The sequence below is a fragment of the Sciurus carolinensis genome, chromosome 5, assembly GCF_902686445.1.
Source record: "Sciurus carolinensis chromosome 5, mSciCar1.2, whole genome shotgun sequence".
NCBI classification, from domain to species: domain Eukaryota; kingdom Metazoa; phylum Chordata; class Mammalia; order Rodentia; family Sciuridae; genus Sciurus; species Sciurus carolinensis.
In genome coordinates, this window is record NC_062217.1 from 144,538,930 (window position 1) to 144,559,571 (window position 20,642).

General features: G+C 41.7%; 1 protein-coding gene across 13 annotated transcripts in view; it reads right to left on the reverse strand.

Moving 5' to 3' along the window:
* Sorbs1 (sorbin and SH3 domain containing 1) overlaps nt 1-20,642 on the reverse strand; it is a 233,015-nt gene that overhangs the window by 137,223 nt on the left and 75,150 nt on the right. The gene's annotated exons all lie outside the window — the stretch shown is intronic.

The following is a 20,642-nucleotide window of genomic DNA, read 5'->3' on the forward strand; positions in this document are numbered from 1 at the left end:
CACAAGGTCAAAGTGAGTGTGGGACCTGGTCAGGACTAAAACAAGGGCTTCCACCTGCCTATCCAGGGCTACTTCTCCCAGAGGATGCAGCCTTGCATCAAGACACAGCAAACTGGCTTCACCTTTCCACAGACAGACTGTAGGGACAATGTCATGTTTAAAGAGGAGCAAAATTCTATATTTAATGAAAATATTCTTTCTGAAATATTCTTTCTCACTTTGGTGTAAAAAAGGGGCAGTAAATATGTTGCTGATTTGATTTTATATAAAAAAAAAAGGTACTAGAAAATAAACCATCACTTTTGGAATTTCTTCTAGATACATCCACAAAGAATTAACAGAATGTTCTAGATAATGAAATATATTGTTTAATCAGGAAGTTCAACTTTTAAAGAAAGAGAAATATCATGAAATGAAATAAAGTATGCAAGCATCATTTATCTTCCCAAAGGTTAAAGGCATCTAGAGAACACTCTGGGCATTCGTGATAATTCCAGGTTGTACCATATATCCCAGACTAGCTAGGACGGCCCAGGTTCAAATTTTCCATCTCTTTGTAACATTAACAAAATCCTCCCTAAACTCCAATTTTTTAGAAATCTGTAACTGAACAAATCAAGTCAGTAAGCATAAAAAAATAAAAATAACTTAAGTCATAACATTCTGAAAAACCACAAAAGGCAGATTCACAGGCTTATCAAAGAAGCTATGCACATGACACAGAACTGATTATGTCTACAGCCACACATGTGACGTGTACTTGCAAGAGCCTCTGCTGGAGCCAATGCGACAGCAGAAGCAGCTTGAACAATAATGTCAATTCTGTAGCCAGAATCTTAAATTCCCCATATTCATGAGAAAGAAGCACATGGTGAGAAAGGTGCATATCACAGATTTCTCTTTTATAAAAAGAACTTTCTAAGTCTATTCTGAGGTCAGAAAACACTGAATTCAAACTCCTACACTTTCTATATTATCATCAGAGCAAACCATCTCAAACAGCCTTTTTAAAGTCAAAAATAGTCAAATATCACGTGGAAATACCACATAGTTCAAACTAACATACTGCATTATGGAGGAACTTGGGATCTGCGTCTTGGAAGACAGCCTCAAATATTGTTTCAAGAAAATCATCTTTATAATGATATTTTTCAATCAGTAGTAGGGTGGAAAAAGAAGGGGTTTGGGGACTAGCAGTAATATAACTCCATAGACTAGAATTTCTCATTTTCTAAACATTCCTATTACAGTTTTACCATAGAATAATTTATGAGTTGTCAGAGGCAGGTTGTGGAGGGGAAAAAAACATCTGACATTTAAGACCATTTAAAAACATCTCTCTTGTAAAAAGAGATGGAGGTGTGGCAAGTTTGGGCCTTGCTCAAGCCTGGGGAGAGCTGGAATCTTCAGAAGTTTAGGGCAGGGAGCTGGCCCAGCCTCAAAGCTGCGAGGCCCAGGCTGGCTCTCCACGCACCCTAAGGCGCTAATGGGCAGAGGCAAATCCCTGTTCTCATCTGGAGCCTCAGCCCTCTGTTTGCCCTTCAAAGTTCCCTGCTGCCTGAGGAAACATGTGAAATATTTCCATGAAGGACCCGCTGGGTGGAAGCAACAGGAAATAAAGGCTTACTACAGGGACTCCCCGCTAACCAAGAGGTGGGGGTCCATCTGAGAATCAGCTTTCCAAGCAACTTGTTATTTTTACCAGATGTTCTCAAAGGCAGGTCTTGTGCGTAATATTTGAGAGGTGTTTTTATTTTTGGAATAGAAAGTACTTAATCATAAGAGGTATTGTAACTGAGCATTAAAGGCCAATCCAAATTCAAATTGAGAGGGGAAATAAATTCCCACAGGAACATGATTTTTACATTTTCTTAGGACTTCAGCGAAATTAAGAATTCATAGACATACTCTGAAATTTCCTGGGCAAGTAAAGATCATTTCTTAGGAAATTCAGCCTTTATCATCTTCAAACAAAAGTCCTGGGCTAAGGAGACTTTTCTAGACCAACATGACCCAGATATAAAACCTGGTGCCAGAGACATCCTCAGATCTCATCAAGACGGCTTCTGCCAACTTCTTGTCCACCCACTACCCCATCTCCATTTGGCTAACACACCCATGAATAGCGCACCCTTTCATTCTACTCCCCCTGCCAAGCCCTCTCAGGCTATGCCACACGTCTGAAAAATTTTCCCTATCTTCCAGTCCCTGTAAGCTAAGCTGTGTCATTCATGTCCTTCACTTGGCTTCCGTCTTCTCCAAAAGATATTCTAGAATGGGCAGATCCCAGAAAAAGATGGATGACGAATTTCCATATCACCCACCCACCTAGCCATGGAACTGCAGGTTTACAATCTTTCTCTCTTCCCGGTATATGTAATCTGCATACTTATGTTGTTAATTAACACATTTGCCTTCGGTGCAATTCCCTTGTCTAGGGATTGCCCAGTGTAAGAGATCTAGCTCAGAACAGGAGCTTCTAGAAAGCAGTGTTTTCAGCCCCGTCACTGAGGAAGACTGAGGAAGGGAGGGCGCCTGGCCTAAGGGATGTGCAATGGAGAGCAGAGGACTACAGATCTGGCAGTATCTGTGTCTGCTCTCCTTGGTGTCTCAGCTGCTTCTGGGTGATCAGCTTTCCCCCTTAGAGCTTCCTTTCCTCTTCTACAAAGTGTGCAATAACAACACCTACCCCTTGGGGTTATGATGGTGACTGCATGTGGTCCATCTAAAACCCAGCGTACAGAAAGTAACTGAGTCCTGCGTCACTAGGGATGCTTTTCCCAAGCCCACCCACACCCCTAAAAATAGTTCCTTTATTAAAATCTCCTTAAATTACCTGACTTGAATGTGCCATATGTTTCCTGTCAGGCATCCAAAATGCTCAGTAAATGACATTTTCCTCCTTTTCTACTCTGCCCCTGTTTTCTATTGCCCCTCCAGAAAAAAAAAAAAAAAAAAAAAAAAAAAAAAATTTTTTTTTTTTTTTGCCTTTTTAAAAGAATATAACTCTCTACTCTTCAATGTTTGGTTACTTCCATACTGTCTCAATAAGTTTGGCTTACCCAAGTTATAAATGCTGGCAATATGTCTGACTTAATCTGTACTTAAAGTTTCTGAATTTCTCACTGATTTACAAGGTCATAAAATCTTGAAACTCAAAGCTCTCATAGATGCCCTCAGATTAGGTGGGCCAGCATTTCCCAAGTGTGTTTCACAAAACTCTGTTCCCAGAAAAATCTTCAGGTGTGAGGTAGAAAAGGTGTTCCAGAGTCTAGCAAGTTTGCAACAGCCTTTCACAGAGACTCAAAAACCCTCAATAACATACTTAGGTATCTGAAAATCTTGCCATAAAGAATCCTATTTATACTGGGCACACCCGTGCATGCCTGTAGTCCCAACTACTGGAAGGCTAAGAGGATCAGGAGTTCAAGGCCAGCCTGGGCCACATAGAGGGGCCTTGTCTCAGACACACACAATCCTGTTTAAATTGCTAAAGCAGCATTTCCTGGACTTATTTGGCCATGGAAGCCCTTGCCCATCTTTACTCACAGGGCATCCACTAACAACCTGCAGAAAAGATTTCTACAAAATACCCCTGGAAAGAGAGAGAAAGAAGAAAAACTCACTTTCCCAAGGTCGGTCAGATTGTAAATTTTGGATCTGGTTTGAACCCCAGGTCTTTGTGGACCTCCAGGTCCCTTCTCTTATCAGAAGTTCTCAAACTTCAGCACACAGTAAAAACACCTGCAGAGCTGGTTAAACAGTCTACAGCTGAGTCCACCCCAGACTTTCTAATTCAATGGGTTTGATGTGCATTTCTAGTAGTTTCCAGGTGCTGCAGCTAGGAAGAACACTTGGAGAAGCACCGAACTATACCCATCTTCAGCCGGGCAGAGGATGGTCACACCTTGCCCTAAAGGGTGAAGACCTAGTGGGGAAGCCTAGGCACAACTGTGAAAATGCCTAAATTATGACAGGTTCAATCGACAACAGTTCTACACACAACACCTATATCTAACACCAGTCAAATGGTCCAGAGTCAAAAGAAGTACAAAGCTGGACAGTGGAAACTGAGTACAGCTTATAGGCTAGGGAGGCCTGAGGTAGAAAAAGAGGAGAGCATTGCAAGTGGAAACAATGTCTCCTATTATGCCAGGTTTTGTTTACGGAATCCCAGCCTTGGAGCTAGAAGGGACCTGGATGCTCTTAGAGCGCTCTCTGGTTCTCACATTTGCATATGGGTGTGCTGGCTACTTCAAAAATTCACAGCAAAACACTTAGTGCTAAATAGAGTAGCTACTCCCCAGATAAATGATTTAGAGCTGGCAAAGGTCTTCTGCTCCCTTTCCACCTGTAGCTTTCATTTTCCGGCTGGCCTCCTTGGCCTGGCTGCCCAAAGATCATCTTTAACATGAACTAAAGAATCAGCCTAGGTGGCCACTGCAAGCCAACTGGCTCATGCTTTTCTTTGGAAGAGGGGGTGTAAAAGAGTCAAAACCGTCTCCTGTTAACTGCCTTTTTATGGAACTCTGATGAAATGAAGTCATTTCTAGATATTCCCTCCATGTCCCACCCCATTCCTTCATAACACCTACCACCACCACCAAGAGTTTCTGGGAAAAGGATTTCATGAGTGGGCCGTGGCAAAATTCCTCATAGGAATAATCAAGTCTTAGGTCACCAAAGATCACCACCTTTTGGATTCAGACAAATTCATGCCCAAATCCCCTGTGTTGGTGTTGGCTAGCTGTTTGACCTTAGGAAAGTCACTTAAGTTTCTGGGGTTTTGGTTCTCCATTTCCAAATGGGTCCACCTTAGAGGACCTTTTGAGGCCAACAGAATAGAATGGAAGTTCTCTATCATCATTCAGGGACTACCACAAATCAACGTGCCCCCAATTCCAAATTGGTAATGCTGTTACTAGCGACTGCTTTCAAAGAAATAGTGAAGACTTCAGAGGAGTAGGAGATTGTAAACCTCCCTCTACATCCCTCACTTGCAGGCATTAATGGATTAACATTCAGTTAACTCAAATAAAGATGGACACAAGTGACAACAATTGAGATGCAAACTGCCCTCATAGTTAAAGAAGAGAAAGCAAATGGTAAACCACAGGGCATGATTCAGAAGAGTGGACAAGAAGAACAACCGAGATTAATTAAGGTGGAGGAGGTTACGGGGGGCTCTGGTGGGGCAGGAGGAAGAGGAAAGCAGGAGATGGAAGAGAAGAACAGATGGTCCATGAGCACCTGCTCTGTGCCACAAGCTGTCAGTCTTTCATTATTCTCTCCTGTCATCCTCAGAAAGCCCTGTGAGGTGGATCCGCCTGTAAATGGAGAACCAATCCCTGGAAACTTAAGTGACTTGCTGAAGAGCAAACAGTCAGCAAACACCAACCAAGGGGATCTGGGCTCCAGTTTGAATCCCAAAAGCAGTGGTCTTTCATTATATAAGAATTAAGATCATGTAGGACCCCAGAATGTCTGATTAACTAAATCAGAGTATGTATACTTTCCAACCTGTTCTAAGGTTCAATTTACACCTGAAAGTCTGGTGACATCATTCAATAAATAAGGAGTCACATACACAAGAGCTGTATAGTTGCCTACATGCAAACATTTAAGTATTGCAAAGTTCTAAAATAGTTATGTATGAGGGAAAATTGGACAATGTGTTCAAAAAGATCACCATTGACAATACATTCTATGCACTAAAAGGTGTTTTAACCCATGAGTATGGTGGCCTAAAACACCATCTTTTCTTTTCCCCTTTAGGACGATACACAAAAGCAATAAGGAAATGGAGGCCAGGCGGATAACATGGGATCTGAGTAAATCAAGGAGACAGGATACAACCCACAGACCCAAAAAACTGTTATGGCTTCTAAAAGCCACTGAAAGTGGTATAGAAACACGTACAGGTAATTTCATTTTAGGATGCATGTTTCCACATCACATGAAATGACAACACTAGTAAGTACAAATCTATCAACAGATCCAGCACCGGTCTATACATTTACACAGATCAGACGTTCTGTTTTGGTGTTTTTTTGGTACTAGGGATTGAACCCAGAGTCAGTTTACCATTGAATTCTATCCCCAATCCTTTTTATTCTTTATTTTGAGACAGGATCTCACTAAATTGCCAAAGGTTTCGCTAAGTTGCTAAGGCTGGCTTTGAATTTACCCTCTTCCTGCCTCAGAGAACAGGTATGTGCTCCCATGCCCAGCTAAATTAGTGTTTGTAATTTTAACATACATAATAAATATAACCTTACAAATGAGGCACAGACAGATTTAAAAAGTAGCCAAGACTACAATTCAATAATAAAAGGAGAAACTAGGACTTAAATCCAGGACCCTGGGTTTTAGCATTCTGCTGTGAGATACATTATCATTTCTGAAGCAGATGCACAAGATAATTCATTTTTACCATAATTTTATGGGCAAAAGATAAAGACAGCCTAAATGCCATTCACAGGCAATTATATGAGTTATGACACATATACTCAATGGAAAACTAGCTAGCTGGAAGAGAGAATGAAGAAGCTCAATGTGCAATGTGGAATGACCTTTAAGATTATAAAGAATCAAAAAAAGCAGAGCTCAACATACTGTGGATAGTATGACATCATTTGTATGGAGAAAATAAACATGTATTCCTAAATGCAGAGAGAATCTCCAGGATAGTATATAAGAAAATATACACAGAATTGCTTCTGAAGACAGAGTCAGATAAGGAAGATATGGAAGATAAACTTCTCACTGCAAACTTTTCCCTAATTTTAAAATTTTGTTCATGGTCATGTATCATTGATTCATTTAAAGCAAATTTTAAAACGAATCAAAACTGTTTTCCAATCTAATTCACAGTGGAATGGGTAGGCAGAGTAAAAAAGATCAGAAGACTCTGAAAAAAATTCTCTATTCTTCCTACAGAAAGAAGTAAAAAAATTCCTGCAATTTTTCATAGTACAGATTCTGAACATTTAAAACTAAAAAAAATTAATTACAAAATTAAAAATTAAAAAACAAGCTATCTACTTTCTTCAAACAAGACACTTGTTTATTTTAAATGAAGTGCGCAGACAGTGGGAAAGACCTACCTGTGTCAATTTTAGGAAGAGGCACATCAATATTTGTGCATGGGGTGTGTGAGAAAGAATGACAGAAATCTAAAAAATAAAATAAAGGTGGCAGGTAATGTAGCAGCACAACCGCCATGTGGCTGAAATAGAAATGGATATGTCACCTCCATGCTACTAAAGAGAGTCTCTCATGTCCTACAAAACATGCACGGCATCTTGCCTTGCCAAATTTAAACAGGGATATTATTTTTAAGCTACTATAATTAGTTTCCATTTGTCTATGAATCAGCCGCTATGAGGCAATAGCATCTAAGCCCCATCAGATGAAACATGAGGCCACATCATGTCTGTTTATTATTTTGAAAAGAAATAGAGGGTGCCAAGTTTCCTGCAACACCCAATTCAAACACTGAAATTTGGAGGACAGAATGTCCTGTTGTCCACGTTTGAAGATAGGAATATATTTTCATCTAATACATCAGCCCCAGGTTTAGCTGGTAACAGGAAGGAATTGAATTCCAGAGCTCAAAAATAGGACTTAAGTACCAAATCACCTTTCATTGCTCATATATAATATTTATATTTTAACCCCTCACATTGAAGTCTTTTTTAAACGTACCCATGTTTGTGAACACAAAAACCTCTAATCTAAAGATACCTGCCTAAGTGATAAGAGATCAGCAAGTATTTTAAAACCATTTTTACATGCCCCAATACACTGCTTTACTAATTAAGTTTCTCACAAGCAATGATGAGTTTCAACCCTAAATATAAATGTCAGGGAGAAGAAACCTTCCTGTTTATCCTGGGCTTTCCCCAAAGGGAAAAAGCTCCTTTAAGGGACTCTGAAATCAGGTATCGAAATGCAATAGACTCTTTTGGTTTCCAAAGGAAGTCCAGTCAGAGAGCAGGACTAACGCTGTTAGAATCTGGAAGAGGTTTAGACTGGCTACCTTAGTAAGTCCCTGAGACCCCACTGAGGGCATAAACTCAAAGCCATAATTGGCAGACAATGTCAGCAGCAGCAGCAGGTCTGAGGTGGCAGCAGGGGGGGTAGGGCAGAAGAGAGGGACACACTCCTCACCTGCCTCCAGATGCATGGGATTAAAGGGTTAATATTTTCATGCATGCCTGTCTATCCTCCATAAATGTATATGATGCACTTGAAGCTACTTTAACAGTAAGTACCGGCTCTGGTCCCAGTTCCCACATTCACTGGCTACGTTCCCTTCAGCAAAACACTTTAACCCATTAGAATGTCATTTTTCTACCTCAAATGTAAAAAGTAACAACAAATAGGGGATGAGGGGTGGGGAGCAATACCTGCCTGGTGTTGAACCTCTCAGGAATTCTAAAAAGAACCAAATGAAATACATATTTTCTCAGGTTTGAAGTCTTAGCAAACACTGATATAACATTCTCATGCCAGGTATGAAGTGCTTTATAATTCATCCTTTTAGCAATCCCCTGATAAAGGTACTATTATCATCCCTATTTCACAGATAAGAAAATTAAGGCCTAGAGAGGTTCACTAACTTGCCAGGCTTATAGAACTCGTAGGTGGTATCTGAACCTCAGCAGTTCAACTCCAGAGTATATGCCACCATGCATTATGTTATACAGCCTCTCATCATCATCATCATATCAATATTGTACTATGACTACTCTTATATTAATTCCAATTTCACAAACGAGGGAAATGAGGCTCAAGGAGATAAAGCACAAGCCAAGACCACAGAGCCAGCAAGTGGCAGAGAGCCAGGATTCAAAACAGAGTATGTGTAACTCACGACCCGCACTCAAGTTGCAGAGTTAATATACTTCAATCTACAAATATTTACTCTGCATCTGTGCATCTACTGTGCTTCAAGCTCTGTGTTCTAAAATACTTTTTTTTTTCTGGGGTTTGTGGGGTAGATAAGGTGGCAGTTGTTCCCCCAGGATCTGAAGGGGTTTTGCATCAACTCCAGGCAAGATCAGCCCCACCCACACTTCCCAGAACAAAGTCCCAGGCTCAAACAGCAGGTGCCCAGTGATAGCTGATGCCCCAAAGGGTGATGATGACAGAAACACTCTACATGGGGGCTATAGCTTCCAAAGGGAACTGGACTACTCAACGTGAAGGGGACTAAGCCCTGCAGGACAGAATGTTAACCTTAAAGCAATGTGAGCAGGTGCCTTCAACAGGACACTTCTGGTACTCTGTTCATTCCTGCCAACCATTCAACTCCTGAGGTAATTAAGACGTCGACCTGGCTCCTCCTGGACTTCCTTTCCCGGCAGTGCCACCTCCCTGGATACCCCTTAGACAGTTACCCCACAGGGCAAGCATTAGGTTTGGTGCCCTAACCCCCTCCACAGTGGTTCCCGTCAGTGCCTTGCAAATAAAAGGCACACAATCTGTCTTGGTTGATTAGGTGGATGGAGCCACATTTTATTATTTCCCAAGTACACTCACTTGCACTGTGTAAGTGTTGCCAAGCAGCAGTCTCTGCACTGCTGACAGGACTATGTGAGAATCATTTTAATTAGCACTCTCATTGTTTGTATGCAAATGTACATTCCTAAAGTGGGTTCTTTAAAAAGCTTCGCTTAAATCAAACATCCCTCACTGTTTTTCTCTTTAAATTCTTTTCCACAGAGAATAAAGAGATAAATTTCAATCCAGCCCGAGTCTTAATGATGCTGAATCTGTAATGATGGAATTGAGGTGCTGTTCTCCATAGGCAAGGCAAGTCTCAAATGAGGAAAAGTGAAGCACTTACAGGCACCACGGCAGTGCTCCTCCTTGGACTTAAGTCATCTCAAAATACAATGAGTGACTCCAAGAGAGGGCACTGGCCCAACACCGTTGTAGAACCAGGGACTACAGACCTAAGGGTCTTCAGAGTCATCTCGGACTTCCCATTCCACACCCCTCTTCCCCAAATGTTCTACTTCCCAGCAGGTGGCTGTTCTCTCCAAGAACCCATCCCTGACCTGTTCTTTCCTTTGGTCTCTGACCTAGGGACTGGGTGGCCTTGGCCTTGTGCCTCAGTGCAGGGAGGGGCCCCAATTCTCCAGACATTTAACCCTAGTAGAAATATGGGTGATTCCAGCTGAGCCCTGCCCTGGGTGGGAGTTCTGAAGAGCTGGTCTCTTGGGGAGTAAGGATAGGGAAGAGAGTTCTGCGTGATAAGCAGGGCTCAATCCTGTCATGCATCAGTACCTTGGTCCTACACGATTATACCAGGCAGCCAAGAGAGCCAGTCATAAAATTAGACAGAACCGGATGGTGTAAAAGCAAAATTCTTGGAAGGGCAAGAGGTTATCTGAACTTGAAGAGAAACTCCGTGATCGAATGAGGGTGGGGAAGTCAGGAGCCTGGAAAGTCCTAAAGGACTGCAAAGCAGTCCTAGCGTTGGAATGCTCTGTTTGCATGTCTGGGCCACAAGAAGGAAAACAGTCAAAGATGAACAAAGGACAATAACATTTATTGGCCAGAAGGCTGTTCAAGAGGCTAAGGTCTGGGATGAGTTGAAACATGTGAGAAATGTAAAAACCCTCTTCGGGGACAGGGTTTTATTTTTTTGTTGTTGTTTTAAGGGTATGATCAGAGCAAGAAGAAAAGCAGGTAACAGGCCTGCTTGAGGTGGATAATACTGTAAGAGAAATCAGCTTGTGCTGTGTCCCACCTCCTCCATCAAGAGAATGATTTTCTGGAAAGGGCGACTCTGGTAAAAGGTGATTGAAACAGAAGGCAGGTGCAGAGCCAGGAGAGCCACTGCAGCTTTAAGTACCCTCGGGTTTTCAGGTTCAAATGAAGCACATGGATGGACAGCATGGATAGACAGCTAAAGGAACTGTCACTGGTGAGAGCTGTCAGTAATCCTGTAGAGTGAAACAGACATTATTACCTCAGGTACATGTATGACTGCATGACCGACGTGATCCTGCAATGTGTATAATCAGAAAAATGAGAAATTACACTCTATTTATGTATAATCTATCAAAATGTATAAATGCATTCTGCAGTCATGTATAACTAGAACAAATAAAATTTTAAAAATTAACAAAACAAAAAACAAAACCTCCTGAGAAGAGAAATGATACTGAAAAATTAACAAAAGGAAGGCTCTAGAAGTATACACCAGGATGCCTGGCATTGGGATTCAGAAAAGAATCTTGAAGAATTAAATAGGTGAATATCTAAGAAAAGAACACGGTGACTGACACAAACTAACAGGTTCACCACAAACAAGTACCAACTCAGTCAGTTCCCTTTTAAAGTTATATTTATTGGACTAATAGTTCACATGAGTGTAACCTCACTTGAGCCAGACATTACTGGAGTCCCTTTGAGATCCCTGTTAATATGGGCAACTAGGCACATGTTATTAAACCACCATCCCAAAGTTTCACCATCTAGCTGCATTCAATGGACGTCTCCCTGATTGTACATTTTGGTCAACAACTTATGCCTAGAGGAGACAAAATGAGGGAGGAATCAGTACTTTGTTAGATGCCAAGAGCTGGATTTTAAAAGTTATTTGTAGGTCATAAAATGAAGAGAATCTAATAAGATGAAATTTTTTCTAAATCAGTAATATTATAAGGAAAATGATTCTTTCTTAGGCCTAATGTTATTTTAACAACATGAAATTTAAGATGAATACATATAAAATCTACAGGCTGCAGGGGGAAACAAGGATGTTGGTAGTACTTTGGTTGAGCACATGCTCCACATGAGAGGGCTACTGGAAAGAGCAGTACCATCTTGGCTGTGTTAGGGTCCTCATCATGACCCTTAGAAATCTTCAGGATGGGATCTCAACACAGTCCTGGGACCCTGCCTTCCATAGAGCCCTTCTACTCTGCCATTCATAACCAGTTCCCAGGTGCACATGCCTGGAAGCCAGTCCCTAGACGCTATCTCTCAGGTCATAGCTCAGCAGCACGATGGCTGGAAACAAAGAAATGCCTACATGTCAGGACCTTGAACACTCAAAGCTGCTTCTGTCTCAGGACTGTCACTGTCATAATGAGCCAGCACAAGGCCCACCACTGCAGGAGGGGAAGAGGACAGGAGCTCTTTAAGTTTGGCGGCACCCTTCTCACCCACTGACCTATGACTGACAAGCCAGGATCTCTGAATGGAAACACCTGGTTGGAACCTTCTTAGCTCATCAGTCAGACGAGCATCTTAGGAGTTATTTTTTTCCAAGGAAGGGGGCGTCCCTGAAGGAAATAAGTAGATGCCAAGCAGAGAATACAGTAAATCAAAATACTTCCTGACACAGTTCAAATCCTTGGCTGATATACTTCAGCTCCGTGCCTGGAACTGAAGACCAGCCCAGGGAGGAGCAGAGGCTCCCTTGTGGCTGGAAGCCAAGGAGGTCCAAAGTGGCTTCAGAAATCCCTAAAACCAGACACTGGACTTGTTCCAAGCAGCAGGATTTCTGAGCTAAAGGGGACACTGTACATCATGTAGTTCCTACTTTGGGGGAAAAAAAAGTGAGAGGAACACAGAAGAGCTCGGGGGAAACAGTGTTGTGCAGCTCCTTAATACAGGGTAGCACCTGAAGACCCTGCTCTCCAGAGTATTTTTTCCACCATGGGCAGTTTTAGCTGTGGACTATTTGGTGAGTTAACAGAGGAACCTGAAGGTTCACACCAGTTCCCCTGCCCCCAGTGCTCAGGCCCCAGCTGACCCTGAGCATTCAGGATCAAGGGTGATGGGGAGAGAGTTCAGATGATCTGCTGTGATCTGGAACCAACCTCACAAAAGTGCGTCACCATGGACAGGCGGTAAAGGAAAGAGCCACACCCCACCCTCAGTCGCGCTGAGAATTTACTTCTAAATAACACATTCAAAAGGCAAGTGTTATCCAAAAGTTCAGAAATAAGTTTCAGGGATGGAAAATATACAAACAAGCATTTCTACACACCCCAACTAATATGCCTCTCTAAGGATAGGGCGTGGAAACCAACAGATTTAGTTTTGTTTTGTTTTTTTTTGTTGTTGTTTTTTCCCACTGACAAAGTGGTTCAGACAAGTTCTCTCTCTCCTTGGGCTTCCCTCTTCAATGCTCTGACAATTCTGCTTTCCCCAGAAGGAAACTTCCATTGTGCACTGCTAGGCTTTCACACATGCTAATCCGAGGCAATGAGGAGACAGCAGTAGCAGTGACAGTGCCAGAAAGGGACAGGCTAAAGCAAAAGGCACCGAATACTTGAAACCACAAACCCTGAATGCACGATTCCTCTATTTACTTAGAAACGGTCGCTGATGCTTACCCTATCCAAAGATAAACTAGGACAAACCCGGAAAGGGAAGGGGAAGCAGTGAGGTAAGGCTGTTGTAACCCTGGCACCAGGCGGAGAAAAGCTCCTCGCAGCCTTAGGACAAGGTTTTCCTCCCCGTGAGAAAAATTCGATAACACTACGAACAGTGACATCAGGCTGTCACTGGGCACTAAGCCGAGGCAGAGGGCTGACATCACACACACTTAGAAGACACTTGGGGACCACTGTGGTGGACAGAACAGGAACATGGCATGAAGAGTCAGAGGAGGTGAATTTGAGTTCTTGCTCTGCCTGGAATAAGCTGTGTGACATCAGATTAGACACAGCACTCTGTGAACTATAAAAGAATGAGTTAGACTAGCTGATCTTGTAATTCTCTTTGGATCCTAGCATTCTGTTATGCTAGCAGTACAGCAGCAGAGCAGTTACACATCCATGAGCAAGCATGGGCTCATCGTCTGTGTGCCGGGTGCTCTGCCAGGTACCAGGGACAGCCTTGCGCTCAAGGAACCTTCCAACCACAGGTTCCAGAGACCCATCAACAAGCCTCTGCACACAGGAGATGTGTATGGACACAGTGAAGCGTTCAAGAGCAGAGACCAATCGGAAACAGCTTCCCAGGAGGGATGTCTGGACCAGCATTTGAAGGAGGAGGCCATTAGGTCAAAGGAAGGGAGAAGGAATAGCATGTATGAAAACACTAGAAATGGTCCAACAGGCATGCGTGATGGGTGATGTATCAGGAGATAAAGGGCCTATGAGCCATGCCCAGTCACTGCCCAGCAGTCAAAAACCCCTCACTTCTGCTGGTCACCTCAACAATTCCCTACATGGCCACACTCTCAGGGTCAGAAACGGTTCCTACACCAAAGCCACTTATGTCAACACCCAGCAAACATCCAACTCCTGTCCCCAGCCCTCTCCTTCTGTCTCATCTGTCTCCACCTGTTGCCCTGCATAGCCAGGCTGCACCTGCTGACCTGGAGGGTTCTTCTCAGGCACCCAGCAGACCTTTCCTTTAGCTCTTGTTTAGCTCCTGGTGCCCAACCCATGTCAGCTGTTCCAAATAGTTTCCATCTTCCTCAAAGCCACAGCCACATCCCACCCACCCCACTCTCCTATTCAGTAGATGATTCCCACCCCCTCCGTTCTTGAGAATGACTGTCTAGCACAACTCCCATAGCAACCCTCCTGCCCACCTGTCCCAAGTTCCTTCCTAAATGGCCCAAAGCCATGAGTATCTGTTCACAAGTAAAAAAGAAAATAATAGGAAAGGCTTTACCAAGAAACAGAAAGTATAGCCATGAACCGATGCAGGCTGTTGCCCACATATATGACTGGGCTCCAAGATCAACATTCATGGGTAGGATAAGATATTTGGATATATTCCACATGCTAAAAGGCATTATGCAAATATTATTAGCTACTCCATAATTATTTGCTGAATCAACAAGTAAATGAACCAACGAATTAGATGTGGAAGAGGCAATGTAGATGGATGTAAAAACACGGTATCGTCAGCCTTCTGAACCAGGAATGCAGCCTAGAATTCTGCATGCAGATCCCTTCTAAAACACAATGGCAAGGCATTTGCAAGCCTGATCTTTGACCCCTCCTTTGCTCCTACACAAACAACCCATTAATGCCAACCAAGCAGTACTGAGTCATTTTGGTGTATTTGTTTGGGAGATGATTTCCTAAAACAAACACAATATACTTGGTATAAAATATATATAAAACAGATTGACTACATTGCAAGTGAAATACTATACTGTATGTATGTACATATATACATCCACCCACGTTCTAAGTGCCATGATAAGCTCTCAGCCCATGACTGTTGACACAGGATCACTGGAAAACCCCCTGGGTATCCCCAACCTTTGTTCAGCATGTTCTACATCATGTTATGTTAGCCTCTCTGCCATTTATTTTTTGTCTTGACTAATGATTTTGACTTACCATGGCCAAGAGATCGTATGTAACTGGCTTTGAACCTGCCATGAAGTAATAATGAAAAAGTATCACCCAGAATTGCAAAAATCCAAGTATTAGGGTGGCTGAAGTCTCATAAGCCCCAGTGAACGTAGGTCAGCATATGGACCTGCAGAGGTCTATACAGAGTGCCGGGAAGACACAAGCCCTTCTGCCCGGTTCACCTTTGCACTATTTACTACAGAATTTTTTCCCAGTATGGCTAGTCTAGCATTATGCCATGAGCTGGTGGCACAGAACCCACTATATTCAGTTCTTCTCTGTTTACTAAGGTACCATGAGGAATAAATGATGACATTCATAATGACTCTGCTTCTCTATCCCACAGAAACTGCCAGAGCACCAGGTTTCCCATAACTCAATCCCAGCCCTGAGTGGGGGCTACATGTGAATTCTATACTGTGAAAAGTCTCATTTAATAACAGAAACAACAAAAACCCAGGAAGCATTGGTTGTTCTAGGGTAGGTCAGGGTCTGGCAGGTGGCCAAAGTGAGAATTCCAGTCTCCTCATACCCTATCCAGGACACCAAAAGTCTGTTGAGTTCTCACCCCAAAACGAAGAAGCTAAAAATGAAAAGCCTGACATCCTATTTCTATCCTGGCTACTATTTAGTTTTCAGAGATTTATAAGAACGATTCTGGGAGGGAAAGGGCAGTATCAGAAGAAACAGAAACTGCTTCTCATGACAACTCTAAAATGGGAATGATTGGTTAAGTTTACATGAGTATTCAACTTTCAGGTTGAGTTGTTGATTTTTCCTTATTAAGTTCCTTTTCTATAATCTACTGGACACTTTGGAAGACACAGGGCTTCCAAAAAACAACAACCCTTTGTTTCATTAAAACGTTGGTGGCAGCAATATCAGGTACAGCTGATCAGGTATCAGGTACAGCTGGATAGAAGTAATCTCTACTGATCAAGAGACAGTAGGATAACTATACAACTATGGTTGATGACAACTAGCTGATTAACTTCAAGATACCTGGTAGAGAAGACTTGAATATTCCCCAAAGAAATGATAAGTGTCTGAAGTGATAAATATGCCAACTATCAGGATCTGATTATTATTAGATTGTTATAATAATAATCATTAGATTATTGTATACATCTATTGAAAGATCACACTGTATCATATAAGTATGTGCAATTACTATGTGTCAATTAAAATAAAAATATATTTTAAAAAGTTGGTGACTTTTGTTCTCCGGTTTTATATTTTTGCCTACTTATTATAAAGAGGAGGAGGGACAAGCAATGTTCAACTTTTTCAAGTTCAATAGTTCAGTTTCATTTGAAAGGAAAAAACTGGAAATATTTAAGAGCAAATAGAGTTAGCAAACTTGTACAAATGTTTCCAACATGGTAATTTTATGAGTAAATCACATTATACAAAGTATAATATATGTTTCAAAACTAATATGACTTGATGGGCTGGGGTTGTGGCTCAGTGGTAGAGTGCTTGCCTTGCATGAGTGAGGCACTGGGTTCAATTCTTAGCACCACGTATAAATAAATGAATAAAATAAAGGTTCATCAACCACTAACAAAAAATTTAAAAAACTAATATGACTTGATAATTATAAAGAATACTAAAAACAGACAAACACACACAAAAAGAAACTATGGCTTTCTTTTCTTTTCCTTGGTTAGAAATGCACAAATCTCTTGAAGGAAAGAAACATTTGTTTCACCCAACTACCCCAACTATTTTGCTCCTTAATATTTTAAATTTAGTTGCCCCATTTAAAAAGAAGGACACTAAAATGTTTGGTTGCATCTCAAAATCCCTTCATTTTTCAAGATTAGATTTTACACTGAAGCAGTAAGTCAGGGGTTATGAAACCAAAAGCCTGAGAAGTCCAAATAGGTAGCAAGTGGGTACAGGAACTATAGCAAACTGGGACATGCATGCTGGTCCTCTGCTGCCCACCATCCCATACTAGAATATGGCCCAAATAATGCCAAAGAGTCTAGTTTTTCAAGAATAGCTAGAAATTAAATTATGTGAAATTTTCTGACTTTTACAATTCTGGTCCCTACTTCAAAAACTTATAAAATACTAGTATCTGTGAGAAGTTAGTTTGCAACTGGCATGGAGGACAATATTCTGTATATATGACAAACTCAGGGAACAAATACAACATCAAGATATCTAGAGACATGACCTCTGTTGATAAATAAAAATTGGTCTCTCTATATACTTCTACACACACACACACACACACACACACACACACACACACACACACAAAACCAGTTTTTCTCTTAACCAGAGAAAGAACCATTCTTAAGGAGGGAATAAAGGAACCTGAGAAAAAAATGAAATCAGCTCTTAGAAAATAAAAATAGTAAAGGTGCCTCTGATTCCTTTCTAAGTTAAAGCAATCACCAACTTATATAAGTTTCTAAGTCCATATTGGGACAATTCTGGGGCTACAAATTGCATGGAAGTTAGACTTCCGTAAGCATAGTTATAGGCTCTAATCTTTCTCTGTGTAATCAGAAAAGTCATCTTTCAGTGGGTGCCTGCCACACAGAGCTCTCCAGAAGCAGCTACATTTAGAATGGTATGTGTGACTAAGCATGATAGCTGAGTAGGGGAGAGTCATCTCCTAAAAATGCAAAAGGTTACATATGCAAATGGTGTATGTGCACATACACCTTCAAGAGTTCCTGACCTCTCCCCCCAAACCTAAGAACTAAACCTGGCTGATTATAAACATGAAGGTCCAAGTATGCTAAGTCAACAAGCACAAATAATGGGCCTTTTTTTTTTCCAGGCATGCCTCTGAAGAAACCAGTTTTTATTTAATCATGCTGTAATCAGCAGACCAGAGACATTCTCTTTGAGTGGGGAAAATACTCAAAGATGAGTCATCTCGTTGATAAGGAGACTGCAAGATGGTTCCGTGGAACAATCAGGATGATTTTGTCCTATGACATGCAGCAATCATTGGAGATGACGTCAACCTCCTTGTTTCAGTGACAACTCCAAGCACCATATAATGTTTACTTCCCCGAACAGGGGGTAGCGGGCCGGGACAAAAAAATATTGCACTCTATTTATTCACAATAGCCACTAGATAGAAAAGGAGAAAATATCTTGTTTTTACACACGACCAGCAAATGTGACACAATTTCCTGCTTGCTAAAACAGTGTAAAATCAAATGTGTAAATTTCTTGTAGAAATACTACCACCTAAGAATGTCACTGTGGCACAAGATGGATTTCACCTCTTTGTAGTTCACGACAGTGTTGGCCAGAAAGCGGTCTTATAGACCTCTGGTCATAGAACATAAGAGGGCAGTTCAGAAAGACACTTCTAGACGACTGCTGCAGAAGCTGCCCCCAACCAGCGCCCACTCCCAAAAGCAGGGTGGTGCTCAGCACCATGACTTCTAAACACTGAACTTTCCCTTTCCGACAGTGACAAGTTATGCTAATTCCATTTTGAGCATTTTCTTATGGTAACTGAGACTCTTAAGACTAGGAAAATGAGTTTGGGTTGCTTTTGACTTTGCCTGAACACTGGGGTCAGAAACTATCAACCACAGTGGATTCCAAATCTCATGTTCTATTCCACAATATGAAGGACCACAGTAAGATGCTCGGTGGAAATGGCTTCATTTGTAGGTCAGCTCATGACAACTAAACCTCATCTAAAATCCTTATTTGCCTAAGCAACTAAAGAAAATATTGACCAGAAACAGTCTTAAATCCTTTTAGAAATATGAGGAATGAGGAAAGAAAGAATTTGGTCTGATGGACATATTCCCTTACATACAAAATTTTGAAATTCAAATTAAAGAACCCTAGCCCTAAAATGCTAAAGAACGCGAAACTGCAGACCCAATAAAGACAACAGGGACACTATGAACAGGCAGTGGTCTTAATCAAAAGACACATCAAACAAGAGCAGCAAAAACCAAGGGATAAAGGAACTTAAAATGTTTCTAAATTGTCAATTAAGAGTAAAAGAGAGCCAGTGATACAGTGGCGCACACCTGTAATGCCAGAGGCTTGGGAGACTGAAGCAGGAGCACCACAAGTTCAAAGCCAGCCTCAGCAATGGCAAGGCACTAAGCAACTGGTTGAGACCCTGTCTCTAAGTAAAAATTTTAAAAAGGACTGGGGATGTGGCTCAGTGGTTAAGTGCCTCTAAGTTCAAACCCTGGTACCAAAAAAAAAAAAAAAAAAAGTAAAAGGGATATTATTTTTATCCTTTTTATAAGATGATATGTAAGCAAAGCAAGATTTTTAAAAGTCCAGAGAGGCATATAGTGAAAGGTCAGTCTCCTTCCCACACCACTGCCCTCCCCACTGGTTGCTCATCTTGGGTACCTCCTGAAGCCCTGTCCCACAGCCCTGGTCTTTGTTTTGTTTGTTTGTTTGTTTTAACTTAGAGGATACCACCATTTTTTAAATGCCCCATTTAAAAGCACAGGAAGATCCCATTCTTTTATTCCTGAAATTACTTAATGAGAAAAGCAGAGAGCAGAAATCTTTCCCCTAGTAAGTTTCATTTTTTAAAATTTAATTTAGAGGGGCTGGGGATATAGCTCAGTTTGTAGAGTGCTTGCCTAGCATGCACAAGGCCCTGGGTTCTATCCCCAGCACCAAAAAAAAAAAAAAAAAAAAAAAAAAAAAATTTAATTTAGGTTCTACACTGTGAGAAAATAAGACAAATGAAAATCAGGGTTGATGCCAATCAACAATGAAAGCTTCATGTGCCATAAACCACTGGTTATGGACACAGAACACCACAAAATGGATGCTCCTGTTCCTGAAATTAGGTGCTCCAGAAGTATGGAGAGTATTTTCACTGAAATCCAGGGTCTTAAAACACATGTAAAAGCAAGTTAGGGGCTGCCCATTGTGCAAGGGATTTAAAACAGCCCATCAATGCTACTGATCACCCTGCCCTTAACAGCTGCACTGGCTTCCCATTCTTTAGTCTTCATTTCCACAAAAGGCCTGAGTAGACCAACCAGGTGGAGTGGGTGGAGTCAAATGCTCCCAAACAAGGAAATCTGAGGACACCCTCAGGATGGGGAGCTAAACTGAAAGGCCCACAAAGGCAGTCAGAGGGAGGAGGTAGGCAGGAATCGGAGCTGGTGATGGAAGGAAGGGGCAGAAATGTCTAGGGGAGGGCTGGAGAGCAAGGCTAAAGAAACTCACTAGGAAGCTTGGAAGTGGGAAAACTGAGGCGCCCAATGAGAACAGGGAGGAAGCTGAGTGAGACGACTTGCTAGAAATGAGCAAAACCAACAA